General features: G+C 47.2%; 2 protein-coding genes across 2 annotated transcripts in view; both read left to right on the plus strand.

The window, feature by feature from the left end:
• The window catches only part of KBTBD11 (kelch repeat and BTB domain containing 11), a 32,923-nt gene that overhangs the window by 6,585 nt on the left and 6,809 nt on the right, over positions 1-19,529 (plus strand). The window lies entirely within an intron of this gene.
• The window catches only part of MYOM2 (myomesin 2), a 178,365-nt gene that overhangs the window by 6,576 nt on the left and 152,260 nt on the right, over positions 1-19,529 (plus strand). The window lies entirely within an intron of this gene.

Here is a 19,529-nt window from a genome sequence, read left to right on the forward strand (position 1 = left end):
TCCGCCTCCTGGGTTCAAGCATTTCTCCTGCCTCACCCTCCGGAGTAGCTGGGATTACAAGCACGCATCACCACGCCTGGCTAATTTTTGTATTTTTAGTAGAGATGGGGTTTCACCATGTTGGCCAGGATGGTCCCAATCTCTTGACCTCATGATCTGCCTGCCTCGGCCTCCCAGAGTGCAGGGATTACAGATGTGAGCCACCACACCCAGCCTTTAATGAAAACTTTTAAAATGAGCTCCATGAAGCTACAGCCTCTGCCTCCACACTGCAGGCAGCTTCCATGGGGGATGCTACGTGCTTCTGCATTGGGCTGTGGCATGGCCGGGGTGTGGTTTGTGGTGGCAGCATGTGCTGAGAAGTGCTTGTCCCTGCCCTGGAGCCTCCGCCAGCTGGAGGTGGCACCATGCAGCTGCCAGGGCAGGGGCAGGGCAGGGACAGCATCTTTCCTACTGGTTCTGTTAACTGTCTTTTCTCAGAGAGTGCCAGTGAGAGCAGATGAATGCCTTACCGTTTTCAGCATGACTTTAACAATCTGCTCAAGCTGAATGACCACAGAAAGCCTGCCTGCTTGTTGCATGGGCTGAGTTTCCCGCAGTTTCATGGGATTTGTGGAAATCTTTACGAATGGTTGGATCACAGACTTCTTCTCAGCTTGTTTCATATGTCTGGCATTGCAATAGGGCAAAATAGTAACAAGGGCAGTAGGATCTCAGCGTCTGGTTTCTAATTTTAGCACTAACACTAATTGGCTGTGTGACCCTGAGCCTGTCAGTGAATTTCATAGCAGAAACCTAACAGGCCAAGAGAGAGTGGGGTGATCTATTCGAAGTGCTGAAGGAAATAAAAACTTGCCAACCAAGATTTCTGTACCCAGAAAGGCTGTCATTTAGAAATGAAGGGGAGAGAAAGACTTTGCCAAGCAAACATCAGCTGAGGGAGTTCACCACCACCAGACCTGTCTTATAAGAAATGCTTAAGGAATTCTTCTAGCTGAAAGAAAAGGACACTAATTAGTAACATGAAAACATTGAAAAGTGTAAAACTCACTGGTAAATAAGTACACGGTTGAATTCACAATACTCTAACACTGTAACGATGGTATGTAAATTAACTACATCTTCAGTATGAAGGCTAAAAGACAAAACTATTAAAACAGTAAAAGATACTGTGATGGTTAATTTCAAGGTGTCAACTTGAGTAGATTAAGGGACACCCCAATAGCTCGTAAAGTATTATTTCTGGAAGTGTCTGTGAGGGTGTTCCTGGAAGAGATTGGCATTTGAACCAGTGTGAGGAAGATTTGCCCTCAGTACCGTCCAATTGTCTGAGAGCCCAGATAGAAGAAAATGGCAGAAGAAGGGCAAATTCTTTCTCTGCCTCTCCCACTCTCCCCTGTCCTGGAGCTGGGACACCGTCTTCTTCTGCCCTTGGACATAAAAGCTCAAGGTTCTCCAGCCTTTGGACTCTGGGACTTGCATCAGTGGTCCCCTGGGTTCTCAGGCCTTCAGCTTTGGACTGAGTTGTTCTATTCGCTTCCCTGGTTCTGAGACCTCTGACAATAAACTGAGCCATGCCACTGGCTTCTCTGGTTCTCCAGCTTGCAGATAGCCTGTTGTGGGATTCTCAGCCTCAATAACTGTGTGAGCCAGTTCCCCTAGCAAATCCCCTCTCATCTACCGGTCTATCTAGCCTTCCTGTTGGTTCTGCTTCTCTTGAGAACCCTGGTTAATACAGCTATGGTAATATGTTAAGGGATATACAGCACAAAAAGCTGTCATTTGTGACATCAAAAGCATAAAATGGGTGGGGGGCAGGAGTTAAAAGTGTAGAGTTATTTTATTGAATCAGTTAAATCGTCAGCTTAAAATAGACTGTTACAACTATAAGGTATTTTATGTAAGCCTCATGGTGACCACAAAGCAAAAACCTACAGTAGGTACACAAAAGGTAGAAAGTCAAGAATCAAAGCATACCACAAGAGAAAGTCTAATCACAAAGGAAGACAGCAAGAGAGGAAGAAAGGAACAAAAGACCTACAAAACAACCAGAAAACAATTAAGAAAATGGGAGTAGTAAGTTCTTACCTATCATAATTACCTTGAACATAAATGCATTCAGTTCTCCAATCAAGAGACATAGAGTGCATGAATGGGTTAAAAAAAAAAACATATAAGACCCCACTATATGCTGCCTACAAGAGACCCGCTGGCCTTTGAGGAAACACAGGTTGAGAGTGAAGGGATGGTAACAGATACTCCACGCAAATGGAAAGCATTAGAGAGCAGAGGGAGCTATGCTTATATAAGATAAAATCCACTTCAAGTTAAAACTGTCAAGCAGCACTCAGAAGCTTTGTATAATGCAAGCAGCATTTTATAATGCCAAAGGGGCCAATTCATCAGAAGTAAACTTTTAGTATGAGTTGCTGAGCACTTTTTTTTTTTTTTTTTAGACAGGATCTCACTGTGTCACCCAGGCTGGAGTGCAGTGGTGTGATCTCAGCTCACTGCAACTTCCACCTCCCAGGTTTAAGCCTCCTGAGTAGCTGGGATTATAGGCACACACCACCATGCCCAACTAATTTTTGTATTTTTAGTAGACATGGGGTATTGCCATGTTGTCCAGGCTGGTGTTGAACTGCTGACCTCAAGTGATCCACTCACCTCGGCCTCCCAGAGTGCTGGGATTACAGGCATGAGCCAGGTGGGCTCTTTTGATGTCCTGGGTGAGGCTTGGTTTAGATAATGTTGACCGTACCCAGTCCCCTCCTGCCACATGTTGGGTGTGTGTGCCCCGAGGCAGCAGTGACCTGCTAGAGGCCATGAGTTGGATGGACTCACTTCTGTGCCACCCACAAAAGCAGAGCCACACCTAGAACTTGGCAGCCTTGGGCATAGTCTGCTGTGTCCCCAGTGAGTCCTGCCGCCTCTCCTGCCACCCTGTGTGCACCCCCATGCTCCAAAAAGGATGACGTCATCTAGGCCAGGTCATCACAGCTGAACTTCTCAGCCAGGATGTAACAGCCACCATACATCTGTCCCCAGTCACGATGCTCCTCTTCCTGAAGTCCTGTCCCAGGCAGCTGGGTGCTCCTCGTAACCCTGTGCCTGCCACCGCTCCGTGACCTGACCAGGGCGCTGGGGAGTGTCTCGTTCCCTATTTCCATCATCCGTCGGGTTATCTCGTAACACCCCCCTCAGCACTGGCTGCATGACCTCATGATGCATCTTTTCTGCTTTTGGTCTTCACTAGTTGTGCTTGGTGGCACCTCCATGAGGGTCAAGCTGATGACTTTTCCCACTGTCCCTACGGGACCTGGGGCAGTCTTGTGCAAGTCAGACCATGAATGTTGAAATGTATTTCACATGTGTTTAGCTTATCTCTCCCAATTAATTTGGAGACTGCTTGGATGCAGGAATTGCTTTTTAAAGAAAATTTTATTGAAGTCTAACATACAAACTGGAAAAAGTCACACATGGGGCTGGGCGTGGTGGCTTACGCCTGTAATCCCAGAACTTTGGGAGGCCAAGGTGGGTGGATCACCTGAGGTCAGGAGTTTGAGACCAGCCTGGCCAACAAGGTGAAACTCCGTCTCTACTAAAAATACAAAAATTAGCTGGGCGTGGTGGCAGGCACCTTTAGTTCCAGCTACTCCGGAGGCTGAAGCAGGAGAATCACTTGAACCTGGGTGGCAGAGGTTGCAGTGAGCCAAGATCACGCCATTGCCTGGGCAACAAGAGCGACCGTCTGAAAAAAATTTAAAAAAATAAAAAAAGAGTCACACGTGGGCCAGGCACAGTGGCCCATGCCTGTAATCCAAACACTTTGGGAGGCCGAGGTGGGAGGATCACTTGAGCCCGGGAGTTCGGGACCAACCTGGGCAACATAGTGAGACCCCATCTCTAAAAAAGTTTTTTTTTTGTTTTTTTTTTTGAGACAAAGTCTTGCACTTTCACCCAGGCTGGAGTGCAGTGGCGCGATCTCGGCTCACTGCAAGCTCTGCCTCCCGGGTTCACACCGTTCTCCTGCCTCAGCCTCCCAAGTAGCTGGGACGACAGGCACCCGCACCACACCTGGCTAATTTTTTGTGTTTTTAGTAGAGACGGGGTTTCACCATGTTAGGCAGGATGGTCTCAGTCTCCTGACCTTGTGATCCCCCCGCCTCAGCCTCCCAATGTTTTGGGATTACAGGCATGAGCCTCCACGCCTGGCCCCGTCTCTAAAAAAATTTTTAAAAACTAATGAAAAGTCACACATGAACAGCTAGGTGAGTGGCCCCCTAAAAAGCACATGTGTGATAGGCACTCAAAACTTGACTTCCCGCAGGAGCAGGAACTCATAGCATTTGGGCAGATGTGGCAGACTTTTGAAACAAACTGTGATTAGTTTAGTGGCATCTCCTGCAGTAAAATCTCGTATCATTAAACAAAAGTGGCAGCCGATCATTGGAAATGAAACCCCACTTTAAGGCCACGTACGTTTCAGGCCACGTTGCTGCTGTTTGGCCTTCTCGGCTGTTATCTGAAAGCGTCTCTGTTTGCAAAGCCCAACATAAGGGTGTTTCACAGCCTGAGTCGCTGCGATTACAAGGTCATGTGCTTTTGAATCAGGGTGGAATGGCGTGGCAGTCTGATCAGGTATTGCATTCTCATGCTCTAAGGGGCATCCACAGTATGCCCTGGGTCCTCGGAAGCCCCTGTACAAAATCAGAAGCCCTTCTGTAGGAACTCCTGTTGCCGACAGCCAGTCAGAGTGGGAGGCGGCTCACTGGAGACCCCCAAAGAGGGTGGCCGATGGCCGAACGCAGGTGACCCGGCAGGAGAAGGCAGAGCTCTTACAGGAGAGCACCTCGTGAGGTGTCCACTGGTGGAGCCCACACAGACCTTGGTGAGGGTGAGCTGTCAGGAGCTCATCAGAGCAAAGATCAGGGTGTGCTTTGCTTCTCTGCAGAGAGGCAGCCTGCCTGACCTGGCCGACTCCCGCGCCACCTGGCTTTATTCCTCTGAAACTGTCTCATGCACTTAGGGGTTCCCCCTCGGGAATTCCGAACACTGGACGGTCTCCGGGGGAGATGCTTTTCCACAGCAGCGTCTGTCCTGGCGCCCGGCAAGCCGCACACAGCAGCCTGCTCAGGGTCCAGCCTGGGTGCCATGTGGCGTTTGCCAAGGTGGGATCCTTGTTTTCCTAAATAATAACCTTTGTGAGACTGAACTGTTCTCTCATCTCACCCCGAACACGCTACAGTTGTTAACTTCAAACCTGCATTTTAGACAAAAAAAACGAAATCAAAATATGTTGCCCAGGTGCATTGGCTCATGCCTGTGAATCCCAGTGCTTTGGGAGTCCCAGGCTGCAGTGAGCCATGATTGCACCCCTGCAATCCAGCCTGGGTGACAGAGTGAGACCTTGTCTCTAACAAACAATGAAGTAAAAACCAGTATGTTGACAACCTTCATCTATAAATCATATTTAGTGAGACGTTAAAAGAGTTTGTAAAGAACGAATGATAACATCAGATTGTTCCCATTCAGTCTCAAGCTATAATTGTAGACACATCGGTTTTGCATCCACACTCCTGCCTGGCAATTGCAGGACCATCTGGATATGAAACGGTCTCTTCCTGCTCACGTAACTGCACTCTTGTTTGACAGACCACAAGTCTTGATTTCTGCATCAAAAATAGTAGCTAAAATATCAGTAACAATGACAAATCAATTCTCATGTCATCAGCCTTCCTTCCCTTTGCACTCAGTCACCTGGCTGGTTTGGGGTTGGCCACGGTGTGCTTGCCTTTGGGGATCTCAGGCATTTTCCCTGGATCTAAAGCAGCGAATGGTCATTGTTCCCCCATCACAAAGTCTGAGCGGCAAGTACAAGCTGAATATCCTACTTTTGAGAATCATGCTGACAGTTTTGATGATGCAGCTGCAGTAGAATTGGGACTCTGTCAAATCTTAACTGAAACAAAACACAAAAAAGAAGTAGGAGACGGGTTTCTGCCCTCCTTTCAGTTTATACCAACGATGCAAATAAACCCATGAGATTATTAGAAAAGGCAGAGTTTGGGAATCTGTTCTACATCCAACTCTGCCATAACTTGTCTGTAATCTTGGACAAGTCTCTCTTTTATGAAACCAACAGCTCAGAACTTTAAAAAGGACAAAACACGAGTTTTTATTTAGATTCCCGTATTTCCACTTGGCTGGAACTTTTAGTAACTAAGTTACTCAGCGGCAGAGGCATGAAGAATTCTTACCTGGTGATTAACTGTACTTAGGTGTGTTTAAGGTTGTATGGTTTGCATTCATTTTTATTAGCAGGCCAGATTACTTAATTGATAAATAATGGTAGTTGTTTAAACATATGGCATTACGTTTTAAATTGTAAAATATTTCAAACACCATAATGCAATATAAAGAAACACTCATGGATCCCACTAAGATTTAATACATGTTATCATTTTGCCACTTAGGCTTCAAATATTTTTTGTTTGTTAGTAAGAAACTAGATGAGGCCAGGCATGGTGCCTCACTCCTGTAATCTCAGCTCTTCAGGAGGCTGATGCAGGAGGACCAGTGGAGCCCAGGAGTTGAAGACAGCCTGGCAACATAGGGAGACCCTATGTCTCCAAAAAAAAAAAAAAAAAACCACACACACACACACACATACACAAAGAAGGAACCTGAATGATACGGTCTATGTGGTGAACAGAGACACTGGAAGCCCTGTGGTCCCGTCCCCGGCCTCCTCTTCAGAAGTGATCAATACACAAGAATCCATGCCTGTCCTTCCTCTCTCTGTTTTTACACTTCCATAAAAGACATAGGTGTTTTTTAATGTTTAAAATATACGTAAATAGAATTATCCAGTATCTTTTTGCAACTGCAAACCTTCCGAAATTCAAAATTTTGTTTATGAAATTGACTCACGTTGAGACATGCAGATCTAGGTCATTTATTTGAACAGTGTTAGCGTGACACAAAACCCATCTAGGAGTCGCTCAGTCAATCGTTTTTTGTAGAAAAGGACACAAAGCAATCTTTCTAAAACCCAAGACTGATCATATTACTGTTCCCGTCACTGCTTCCTTTCTTTAAACGCCGTCAGCAGATCCCATTGTGGTCAAGGTGACCGGGCCCTTGTGCTGGCCCCGCCAGACCCCAAGCACCCCTGCGCTCCGGCCACCCTCGGTGTCTAGAACCTGTCAAGCTTGTCTGTACCTCGAGGACTTCTCCGGCTGCTCTCCTGCTCCTCTCTCATGCTGCAGCATAACTTTCACATTCTGGGAGGATGCACCTGTCACCACAGTAGAACCAGGTTCATCTGTCCTTATCTTTTGGAGCCTTTATTATTATTATTATTATTATTATACTTTAAGTTCTAGGGTACATGTGCACAACTTGCAGGTTTGTTACATATGTATACATGTGCCACGTTGGTTTGCTGCACCCATTAACTCGTCATTTACATTAGGTATTTCTCCTAATGCTTTCCCTCCCCCAGCCCCCCAGCCCCCGACGGGCCCCAGTGTGTGATGTTCCCCGCCCTGTGTCCAAGTGATTTCATTGTTCAGTTCCCACCTTTGAGTGAGAACATGTGGTGTTTGGTTTTCTGTCCTTGTGATAGTTTGCTGAGAATGATGGTTTCCAGCTTCATCCATGTCACTGCAAAGGACGTGAACTCATCCTTTTTATGGTTGCATAGTATTCCATGGTGTATATGTGCCACATTTTCTTTATCCAGTCTATCATTGTTGGACATTTGGGTTGGTTCCAAGTCTTTGCTATTGTGAATAGTGCTGCTATAAACATACGTGTGCATGTGTCTTTATAGCAGCATGATTTATAATCCTTTGGGCATATACCCACTAATGGGATGGCTGGGTCAAATGGTATTTCTAGTTCTAGATCCTTGAGGAATCGCCACACTGTCTTCCACAATGGTTGAACTAGTTTACACTCCCACCAACAGTGTAAAAGCGTTCCTGTTTCTCCACATCCTCTCCAGCATCTGTTGTTTCCTGACTTTTTAATGATTGCCATTCTAACTGGCATGAGATGGTATCTCATTGTGATTTTGATTTGCATTTCTCTGATGACCAGCGATGATGAGCATTTTTCATGTGTTTTTTGGCTGCATAAATGTCTTCTTTTGAGAAGTGTCTGTTCATATCCTTTGCCCACTTTTTGATGACTTTTTTCTTGTAAATTTGTTTGAGTTGTTTGTAGATTCTGGATATTAGCCCCTCCTGGAGTCTTCTTGCTAGTCTTTTCAAGCCTTTGTCCTGGTTCCTGAATCCATTCAAACGTGTGCAGTGGCTCAACGCTTGCCTTCTGCACTGAGGCTTGAGCCCCATGGGGCTGGGACCAAGTCTGTCTCATTACTTGCTACCATTTTAGTAGCTGGCGCACTGTCTGGCACATTGTAAATACTTCATATATATCTGCTAAGTAAATGAGCAAATGAATGAATATTGCTAATTAATTATCAATATTAAGATATAAATGTGAATTTAACAGATTGACAGTTGTGAGCAATTGTAGGATTTATTCAGCCCAGGACTCTCTCATTTCCGATTCCAGCTGAGCATCCTGGTAGGACACTCAACTTTGATTTCAGTTTTAAAATGAAACAGATTTATTTTAAAAGAGTCAAGTTGACCCAAACATTGCTCAGAGTTGGGTTTCAGAGCTGGACATTTCAGGAGAGTCTTTCAGCCGGTGCCTCTCTCCAGAGCCTTGGTGCTCTGGTGCGACCTTGGTATTCACGCTTTATGTTTGGCTGAATCAGTAATTCTTGAGTCGGGCCACAGGGAAGGGCAGATGCTTCCTATTTCAACGTGTTCTCAGTTTCCACCCCAAGGACACTCACAGAAACCTAGAGTAAGATTTGTACTCCTCTGAATCAAAGGCTCTTTTGAATGAATACAATGATTTATTTTCATCCAGTTTTCTTTCAGTACTTCCAAATCTGCGATTCCAGTGAGCACAGGCTGTGTTATAACTAGAGCGAGGACAGGCGCCAGCGGCTCGCTGTCCAATCTTGTTTTGGACCAAGTTGATCGCACACTTCTGTGCAAGGACATCTCATTCCTCTTCTACTTTCAAGTGTGGTCCATGCAGGTGTATCGTCATGTCAGCAATGAAGGAATGACGGAGTCACTAAGCTCCATACCACGTGGATCTCAGACGCTTGCATTTTTTAAAAAATCCGTTAATCAGATACAGGAAGCAGATCAGGAAATCCGTGCAGCAGGTTTCACAGCTGAGGTGTCCCCTCCCTGCACGACGCATCGCCTCCCCAAAGAGCTCATAGCAGGTAGTGGTTAAGGGGCCGGACACACGAGTGCCCACTCACCTCCCTTGCGTCTGTCTGCGAACCTGACCACAGAGTCGGAAGCAGGCATCCTCATGGGGTGAGACCACAGGGGCTGGAATCCATGGCTCTGACCAAACCTCTTAAACTTGTGACCAGCAGGGGTGAATCCCTGCTAATTTGTGAGGGACAGCTCACTAGGGAACAGATAACAACGTCTCAGGTGGTTTTTTTTTTTTTTTTTTTGAGGCCCCTTGTTGAAGGCTCCAGAGACAGAGGAAGAGAGGAGAATATTGAACTTTGGTGTTGGTCAGCTGCTTATTTTGTTCAGTCTTCTGAGACTGGAAACTTAGTATTTCTGTGCATTGAGCATTTTTTCATTTATGGAATGAAGACGCTGGTAGATCTGCCTGTCTCAAGTGTGTGAGCTGTGAGACTGAAATGGGACAGTTGCCAGGAAGATGCCGGGAGCCTGTCCGGGTAGATGCTGGGCCTTGGCGCCCTGTCCGGGTGGGTGCTGGGCCTTGGTGCCCTGTCTGGTTAGATGCTGCCGGGCCTTGGCGCCCTGTCCGGGTAGATGCCAGGCCTTGGTGCCCTGTCCGGGTGGGTACTGGGCCTTGGTGCCCTGTCTGGGTAGATGCTGGGCCTTGGCGCCCTGTCTGGGTAGATGCCGCTGGGCCTTGGTGCCCTGTCCGGGTAGATGCTGTTAGGACTTGGCGCCCTGTCCGGGTAGATGCTGCTAGGACTTGGCGCCCTGTCCGGGTAGATGCTGCTAGGACTTGGCGCCCTGTCCGGGTAGATGCTGCTAGGACTTGGCGCCCTGTCCGGGTAGATGCTGCTAGGACTTGGCGCCCTGTCTGGGTAGATGCTGTGGGGCCTTGGCGCCCTGTCCGGGTAGATGCTGCCGGGCCTTGGCGCCCTGTCCGGGTAGATGCTGCCGGGCCTTGGTGCCCTGTCCGGGTAGATGCTGCCGGGCCTTGGCGCCCTGTCCGGGTAGATGCCGGTCCTTGGTGCCCTGTCCGGGTGGGTACTGGGCCTTGGTGCCCTGTCCGGGTAGATGCTGCCAGGCCTTGGCGCCTTGTCCGGGTAGATGCTGCGGGGCCTTGGCGCCCTCTTCTTGTCCTGCTGAGGGGCCTCTCTAGTTTGGGAATGACCTTGTCCTTGGGAGGCACTCCTGCCTGCATGTGAGAAGGCTTGCTAGGGCAGCGGCTGCACCGTGCTCTTTATACACACCCCAATTAACTCCAGGAGTGCCTGGTGAAGTAGGCGTTTGCTTTTAGGTAAAGGATTACAGTTTCCAAGGATGGGAATCCCCGCACGCTAGCCTAAGCCAGAAGTGGCATTTATTAGCGCACTTACCTCAGAAGCCCCCAGAAGCTGTCCTTCGGCACCCCTTGCTTCAGGGGTCTCACTCTCCTGTCCTCTTCCCATTTTTAAGTTTTCTGCTGTGTGCATTGTTTCTTTTCTTCTGCTGGAGATAATGAGCTTTCCCTCGATTCCAGCTCTGTGATCCATGAGGGCAGGGCCCTTGCTCCTGCATCAGCCCAGAGGCCTGTGCATCGCCAGAGGCTTTGCTCTCCCTACACCAGGTCAGAAGAGCTCAGGGTATCTTGTGGGCAATGAGCTGTGACCTGCTCAGCCAGGATCCCGAGGCCTGCTTCCTGGGGGTCCTGCACTGCCCTAAGGGAACCCAGTGATGGAGTGGCAGAGAAGGTGCCCACCGGTGAGTGGGCCTTCTCATTTTAGGACGAGATCACTGAATGGAGCAAATTGCCTGGGCTCTTGGTGGGAGTAAGTTACAGGGAAGAGACTCCGACCTGGGTGTGTCTGACACCAAAGGGAAGGCTTCCAAACACCTTGACCTTCCTGGAGCTTTGCCATTGCGTGAAATATGTGCTTATTTCATCGTGGTAGACAGACAGTGAGGCAGGCGTCATGCACGAGGAAGTGCCAGAGACGGGAGATCATGTACCCAAGGGCCTATAGTTGAGGAACGTCTAACTTTCAAACCCACCCTCCCTCTTCTGAAAGGTGCCTGAGCAGCACCTGTTGCCAACCAGGACACGCACTCCTGGACTCTGGCCCCACCTGTTCGTTCCACCAGGAAGAGGGGCAGGTTCCTGCCGGGCTTTGTCGCTGCCTGAAGGGGAGCACGGGTGAGTTTCCTCATCCCTAAGCCCGGGTTTTCTCAACTGTAAGACGTGGCAGCGCTGCCTGCCTCCCAGGGTGTTTGGAGACTGTGTGGTAACTGATGTCACCTGCACAGTTCCTGCACACAGTATAAAAACACAAATGTTAATTCCTCCACGTGACCCACACATCCCCCAGATACACTCAGAGAGGAGGAACAGGCAGGGGAGGAAGGGCCAGACGGATGCCAGGAGAGGGGAGCGAGCTCGGTGGAGGCTTTTTCTTAAATTGGAAGCGGGGGTGGGGTGGGAAACACTGGCTGGAGGTGTAGGTACCTGGAGAGATTTCCCAAGGTTAGAAATGCTCCCCATAGTTTAGGAATATGAGTTTAAAATCATGCCTGTTCATAATAGATTTTTTAAGAATGTGTAAAGAGTAAAAAAAAAAAAAAAATTCGTCCCAATCCCCATCCTTATTTTCATACTGTTTTTTCTTTCTATATCTTAAGACTTTTTCAAGTTGGTCTATACTTTAAAACCCACAAGTTTTTTTGATTATAAAAGCAGCATATATTTATTTTAGAAAATATTGAAACTCAGCATTTTATTTAGGAGATAATAAAACCTAGCTGTAATCCAACATCCATATATAACTATTGATCTCTTTTATTTATTTATTTTTTTCAAAGCCTTTTTTGTGAGCCCCTACTTCAAGCTGTCATGTGGATAATAATCTGCCATTCTTTGTGTAGTTTAAAAACTTGCTTTTATTTTATTATTGTTATTATTTTTGAGACATGGTCTGATTCTGTTGCCCAGGCTGGAATGTAGTGGCATGATCTTGATTCACTGCAGCCTTGACCTCTCCCGGGCTCAAGTGATCCTCTGACCCCAGCTTCCCGAGTAGCTAGGGCTACAAATGCTGCACGCCACCACTCTCAGCTAATTTTTTTTTTGTATTTTTAGTAGGGAAAGGGTCTCCCCATGTTGCCCAGGCTGGCCTCGAACTCCTTACCTCAGGTTATCCACCCACCTCAGCCTTCTGAAGTGCTGGGATTACAGTCATGAGCCACCATGCCTGGCCTCTGTGGTTTCATCTGAGTATTTTCAGTTACCATTGTTTTAGTTTCCCTAGCTAACATGCATTCATCCATCCATCTATCCATCCAGTCGCCCATCTTTCTGTCCATCCATCTATCCATCCATCTGTCCGTCCGTCCGTCCATCCATCCATCCATCCATCCACCCACCCACCCACCCACCCATCCATCCATCTATCCATCCAATCACCCATCTGTCTATCCATCCATCTATCCGTCCATCCATCCATCCATCCACCCACCCACCCATCCATCCATCCTTCTATCCATCCATCCACCCACCCACCCATCCTTCTACCCATCCATCCTTCTATCCATCCATCCATCCACCCACCCATCCTTCTATCCATCCATCCATCTATCCATCCATCCATCCACCCACCCATCTGTCTGTCCATCCATCTGTCCATCCATGCATCCATCCATCCGTCTGTCCATCCATCCGTCCATCCATCCATCCATCCATCCATCCAGTTGCCCTTACAGAGTCCAGCCTGTGCTAATGGTAGAGTGAAAGGTAATCCTCCTTTCTGTGAATTTTATGTTTTTATGGAAAAGGATGACACATACACCTCCCTATCTGTGATGATACTATGTGGTGCTAAAATAAGACTTTCTCTGCAAACACAGACTGTAGAGCAACTAAAACCGGAAGTGAGGAAGTCTTATTAGAGAATGCACCATGGCAGCTTGAGCCTAAACAATGAGCAAGAGTTCTGCTGCTCAAACCAGGATGGGGGTTGTCTTAGGCATCAAGAATTGCACAGGCAAAAGCTATCAATATATGAATACACAAATATCCCCTACACACACCACACACACACACACACACACACAAAACCCCATAGATGGTTTATCAGGGGAGCCACAGGCAATTCCATGAGCTCGTGCAGTAGGACAGAGGGGAGTGAGGCATGAGGGCGGGTGAGTTGGGAGCAGATTGCTCAATACTTTGTTTACCGGCCTACGGAGCTTAGACTTCAAGAATATCTATTGTATAAAAGCTCTTCTTCAGGAAATTCCCAATAATTTTACTTCTTCCAGTTAAGTCCTGCTAGGAGATTCAGCCTACTGTTATTCCCCTAAATGACCCCCAGGAGGGCAGGTGGGGGACAGCTGGTGGAGCGAGGCCGGGCCTGCCCCAGGATCCCAGTGCTGCCCCCTCTCCTGCTGCGTCACGCTCAGAACTGCGCAGAGCACCCTGACTTGCTTGGATTCTGTCTACAGGTTGCAGGGGCAACCGGCGACCCGCCTGAACATTCCAGAGGCTTTGCTCAGCCCCGTGCATGGCTGTGACAGGCGTCAGCTCAGACAGGGCCGGGAGTCTGAATGACTCAAGAGGTGTCATGGCGCGGTGGCTGATGGTGTGGGCAGTGGAGCCAGTTGCTTGGCTCATTTCTGGCTCTGCCCCTTAAAACTGCATGGCTTATAAAATGCATATTGATGAAATCACATAAATGGCTAATCACAATACCTCCCTCCCAGAAGGCTCCTGCGGGTGCCACGTGTTAGGATGATGTAGCACACACCAGAACACTGCCTGGCAAAATAGACGCCCGCTGCTCTGTGTGCTTTCGGACTCACGTGTTGTCAGGTCACACTGCAGTCCAGCTAGTCTCTTAGGATGCCCTTCATAAAAAACAAGCTGAAAGAGGCCAGGCGGGGTGGCTGACGCCTGTAATCCCACCACTTTGGGAGGCCAAGGTGGGCGGATCACTTGAGGTCAGGAATTCGAGACCAGCCTGACCAACATGGTGAAACTCCGTCTCTACTAAAAATACAAAAACTAGCCAGGCGTGGTGGTGGGTGCCTATAATCCTAGCTACTCGGGAGGCTGAGGCAGGAGAATCCCTTGAACCCAGGAGGCAGAGGTTGCAGTGAGCCGAGATCGTGCCACTGCACTACAGCCTGGGGGACAAGGGTGAGATTGTTGTCTCAAAAAAAAAAAAAAAAAAAAAGCTAAAAGAGTATATACATTGTGCTGTGGTGGGACAGACACTCTAATGCATCTTGCTAGGTATGTTATGGAACATTTACTTATTCAGTTACTCAAGAAACTCCACCGTGCTGTAGACACCCTCCCCGTTTCTAAACTACACAGAAAATATTGCTTACAATTGGCTTTAGTTTTCTTTTATCCATGTAGTATCTCGTTGCTTGAACCACTGTAGGAATCCTGAAGGCAGACACTAAGAGCAGAAGCCACTTTTCTCATTCCCCAGGACAGCACAGAACCTTGCTTTTAGTAGCCGTACGGCCAAGTTAAATATGGGCTGCATTTTACAAGGAAAATATATTTCCTGAGTGGTGTTTCCTCCTGGCTAGCTTTAGGCTGTGTAATTCTGCACATTTTCATGGTCCCCTTACACTATTTTCTGTGCCTTAAAGCATACTGAGAAAATGTGGATCAGGGCTGGGTGTGAGGACGGCCAGTTCCACGGGGCATCGGTGTCAGTGACGGCACCGACTCCCTTCTTGCTTCACCCACCCTTGGTCCTGCCTGCCCAGAAGCTGTGGGCCTGTTTTCATTTGGGCCTGGAGAGGAAATAACCTTGAAAAGCAATATTTGTACCAACAGTTGAAAGTGAACCAATACACTGAATCAAAGAGAAATCCTGACCGGGCATGGTGGCTCACACCTGTAATCCCAGCAAATTTAGGAGGCCGAGGCAGGTGGACCATTTAAGCCCAGAAGTTCAAAACCACTCTGGGCAACATAGCGAGATCCTGTTTCTACTAAACATACAAACATTAGCCAGCTGTGGTGGTGCACCCCCATAGTCGCAGCTACTTGGGAGGCTGAGGTAGGAGGATCTCTTGAGCCTAGGAGTTGAAGCTGCAGTGAGCCATGCTTGTGTGACTGTCCTCCAGCCTGGATGACAGAGCAAGACCCTGTCTCAAAAAACAAACAAACAAAAATCCTGAGATTCCCTACAGGTTTCTAAGATGCTATAATTTTTCTTAGACTTATGGCTTTTCTTTCTTAATTAACCTTGCGATTCATTGGCTACTTAACTGTGTGAATGGCATCTTTCTGCTGCTGATGGAGGCCATGTGGGCGCGGCCCACCCAGGCGCTATTCCCAGGGACGCTGTGGTGTAACAGGGTGTGGTGGGACGTAGGCAATGCGTGTAGGATGCTGGAAGGAATTTTTTTTTTTTGAGACGGGGTTTCACTCTTGTTGCCCAGGCTGGAGTGCAATGGCGTGATCTCGGCTCACTGCAACCTCCGCCCCCTGGGTTCAGGTGATTCTCCTGCCTCAGCTTTCTGAGTAGCTGAGATTACAGGCCTGTGCCACCAAGCCTGGCTAATTTTGTACTTTTTTAGTAGAGATGGGGTTTCACCATGTTGGCCAAGCTGATCTTGAACTCCTGACCTCAGGTGACCCACCCACCTCGGCCTCCCAAAGTGCTGGGATTACAGGCTTGAGCCACCGCGCCCGGCTGAAGGACTGAGAAGCAAAACATACCACAGAAGTTTACATAAACTCCCTAAGTCAATGAACGCATTCTTTAAAAAAAAATTAAGCTGACTGTAATGATTTGAAAGGAAGACTCTTTTTAGCAAGCAGTATTATTAAAATAGAGCATGATATTTAATTCTGAATAAATCCTAATGTCCACATTGGGAAATCATACAAAATCTTATTTTTTAATTTGTATTAATCGTAAAGAAATGTATAGAAACTTAGAAGTTTAGATATTTATAAGGCCCAGAAGAAACTTACATTTTCTGGGGGAAAATACTACATATATTTTATTATTTACATTTAATTAATACTATTTATATTTAATTAGCCCTTGTTCTTATGAAATGATTTCCTAATTACCAGCAAGGAGGAAACTGGTCACTCCCTGTCTCCCCCGCGCACCCCCCGTGCCTTCCATGGAAACTGCAGTGCTGACTTTCTGTGTCGCCTGGTTGTGACTCCAGAAGTGGGCTCAGGAAACCCTTGTTGACGATCACCCAGGGAAAAAATCCTTCCAAACCCTCCAGCGGGGGGTGGGAGAGTTTCAGTAATTTCACAGTAACAAGGATGGACGCTCCTCAGGGAGCCTCTTAGTGGAATTCTGATTGTAGAGCCAACCACAAAATGGTGGTGGTGGGAGGAATCCCTGTGGAAATCCCTGACTTCCCATCCAAAAAAATCTGACCCTAACAGTCACCGCAGTTGCTGATGCCTCAGAGGACTGCTAGACCCAAAGGCCAACTCCTCTCCATCTATTTTAAGGTAAAAATTTCAGTAATGGGTCATTCTGGAAAAAAAAAAATCTTAATGTTGAGTTTCTTTTAACATCATTTGAGACAGAAAAGGGCCTCCTGCTTAACCTTATTTCCCACATGGTGTGTGACACCACGTCCATTCTGCAGGGAGACCCACGGCAGGGCAGGCACGTTTAGTGCTGTGAGACCATCTCCCGGAAGGGCTGCCCAGAGCCTCCTAGAGGGGGTGGCGGAGGGCTCCCGAGCCCCTGATGCAGCCTTGCTGCTACTCAACAGCGTAGCTGAAGATCTTGGTGTCAGAAACAACATCGCTGATGGTGGTGGACAGGGAGCTGCTGGCCTGCTTTTGGCTGTGGCAGGTGATGTCAATGCAGTGGTGTCTGAGAGGCCTCGTGATTCCTCCCAGTGAGAGTGCGGTGCTGTACCATGTTGAGACCATCCCCGGCTCTGCCAACTTGCTCTGTAATGTGAGCCAAAGGGCACGCAGGGGGACGGCGGCGACGACAGAATACGATAGGTCCACCACCTCTGCTGGAAGGGGCTCCTCAGAAGGACACAATTTAATAATGTGTGTGTGTTGGAAAAGTAACATAAAGACTGCTTGAATCATGACTTTTGAGATGATTGAGTTTTATTATTTCTTGGGCCAGCTGGAATAAGAACCAGTTCTAACCCAGGTGTGAGTTGAACATCCCAAATTTGAAACTGAAAATGCTCCAAAATCTGAACTGTTTTGAGTGCTGACATAATGCTCATTGGATCCTTTCAGATTTGGGGTTTTGGGAGTTGAAATGTAAGTATAAATGCAAGTATTCCAAAATTCAAAAAATGGGAAATCCTGAAGAGCTCAAGCATTTGGGATGAGGGCTACTCAGCCTCTAGCCAGACAGCTTCCTTGTTGGCACAGCAGAGATGGGTCCCTCGCTGTTGGGGGCGCTGTGGGCTGCTTTCCGGTGTGTCTGTTTCATCATGGAGATGTCTCTCTTGCTTAATTGTAGTTATAACAAAATGTATACTTATGAAACACTCTTTCAGGCTTTGAACTGATTTCATAGAACTTTGCAGGGCAGAGTTCCAAAGTTAAGCTTTTAAAATGCATTTGACTGATTGCATGACTTCCCTTCAGTCTGTAATGATTAATTACATAAAGATGACTCTCGGGATGGAGGCTCCTGTACATTGCAAGACAGTCCAGCCAGAGAAAGAACTGGGGAGCTCTGAGACCCCTTTCTAGGCCAAGAAGAAAGTTTACTACACTGGATTTTAGGGGCCATGTCTTCTGTATCTTACAGAAGCAGTGTTAAACGAATAAGCCAACTGAGACAGCCAGTTCTCAGATTTTATTTCAGACATGAGGTTCGTGTGTATTTCTGATCTGATAGAGAAGTTTGTCTTAGATTAGCTCTCTCTCTCCTTTGCATGACTCAGCTGGCTGGAAAGACTCTGCAGTCTTCAGGGCTGGTGCCCTTCACCGATGCAGCTTCACAGCTTTTCCATTTCGGGTCACCCTTACATTGTGGTCCTTTCCCTGGCCCTGGACTGGCCACCACTGGACAGCAGGATGGGGGCCTGGGGTGAGCACCTGTCAGTGTGGCATGGCTGGGTGAACACAAGGGACCCTTGTGTCCTGCTTAGCTATTGTCTGTGACCTACCCCGGGGATCAGAGCTTTAGGTTCTCAAAAACCTTCTTAATATTACATTCCCCAGGCATCTTGTGACAATTCTATGCACATAGGGAGTGTGCCAACATTTTATTGTGAAAGATATCTGGCAGACAGAGGGAGAGAGAGAAAGAGACAGGGAGAGTCAAACATGTGGAGTTTCCAACTTGAAGACACTTTTATTTCTGAGAATACTGGGAAAGCCTTTTCAGGGACAGAGTGACAGGAAGAGCAGGGCATTTATAGTAACCAGGTAATGCTATTGCACATAATAAGTAGAACTTCAGAAGATGCTGGGGGTTAAGTATCATTTTACCCATCTCACTTGAGAGCTGAACACGCATTCTGTATAAAGATAAGCCTGGTCATGTTTTGGATGGTTGTGTTGTCCACATTCTTTTCTTTAGAAAGCCAGAATGAAGTTGGCTTATGTGGACTCTAAGACTCTAAGTTTCTTCCCAGTATGTTAGGGAGTGTCCGTGAAGCGTTTGCCAATTTAAGGAAGATATTTGATTGTATTCTATAATGCATCTGCCGGCACTCATATCTGCCTTCCACATACTTCATTCAGTCTTTCCGCTTTGATTTTCCTTTTGCTGCATTTAGGCTGTTTGGATAATTGCTTCTCTGAGGTTTTTCAGGGTTGTAATTCTAAGAGTTTAAAGAGATTTAGGAGTTGGCGCCATTTGGGGTCCTGAATTCATGCCGTTGGCTGAAGCTGATTCCAGAGAAGCATCCTAACGCCTTTCTACAAATGGTTGTAAGCGAATGTGAAATAATTAACTGGGAAACACTGAAAGAAAACTTGTGATCTGTTAATAAATTAATAAAATCACACAATCCAGTCGTGCTTTCTCACTAAAAGGAGTTCTTCATGCTACTTACACTTTTTATGTTGAAAACAGTTAATTGTTGATACTCAACTGCTTTTGACCTCCAGAACTAGCAACGTCATATGGTTCAACCAATGCGTGTCAGGCCTTAATGTTTGGTGGTGCCAATTGCTTGAACTGGACTCTCCTGAGTCCTCAAAATCAGGAGAGGAATATCAAGAGGGTACTTTAAAAAATTCCTAAATAATTCTGCATGTCCTAT

This window comes from Pan paniscus, chromosome 7, assembly GCF_029289425.2.
Source record: "Pan paniscus chromosome 7, NHGRI_mPanPan1-v2.0_pri, whole genome shotgun sequence".
NCBI classification, from domain to species: domain Eukaryota; kingdom Metazoa; phylum Chordata; class Mammalia; order Primates; family Hominidae; genus Pan; species Pan paniscus.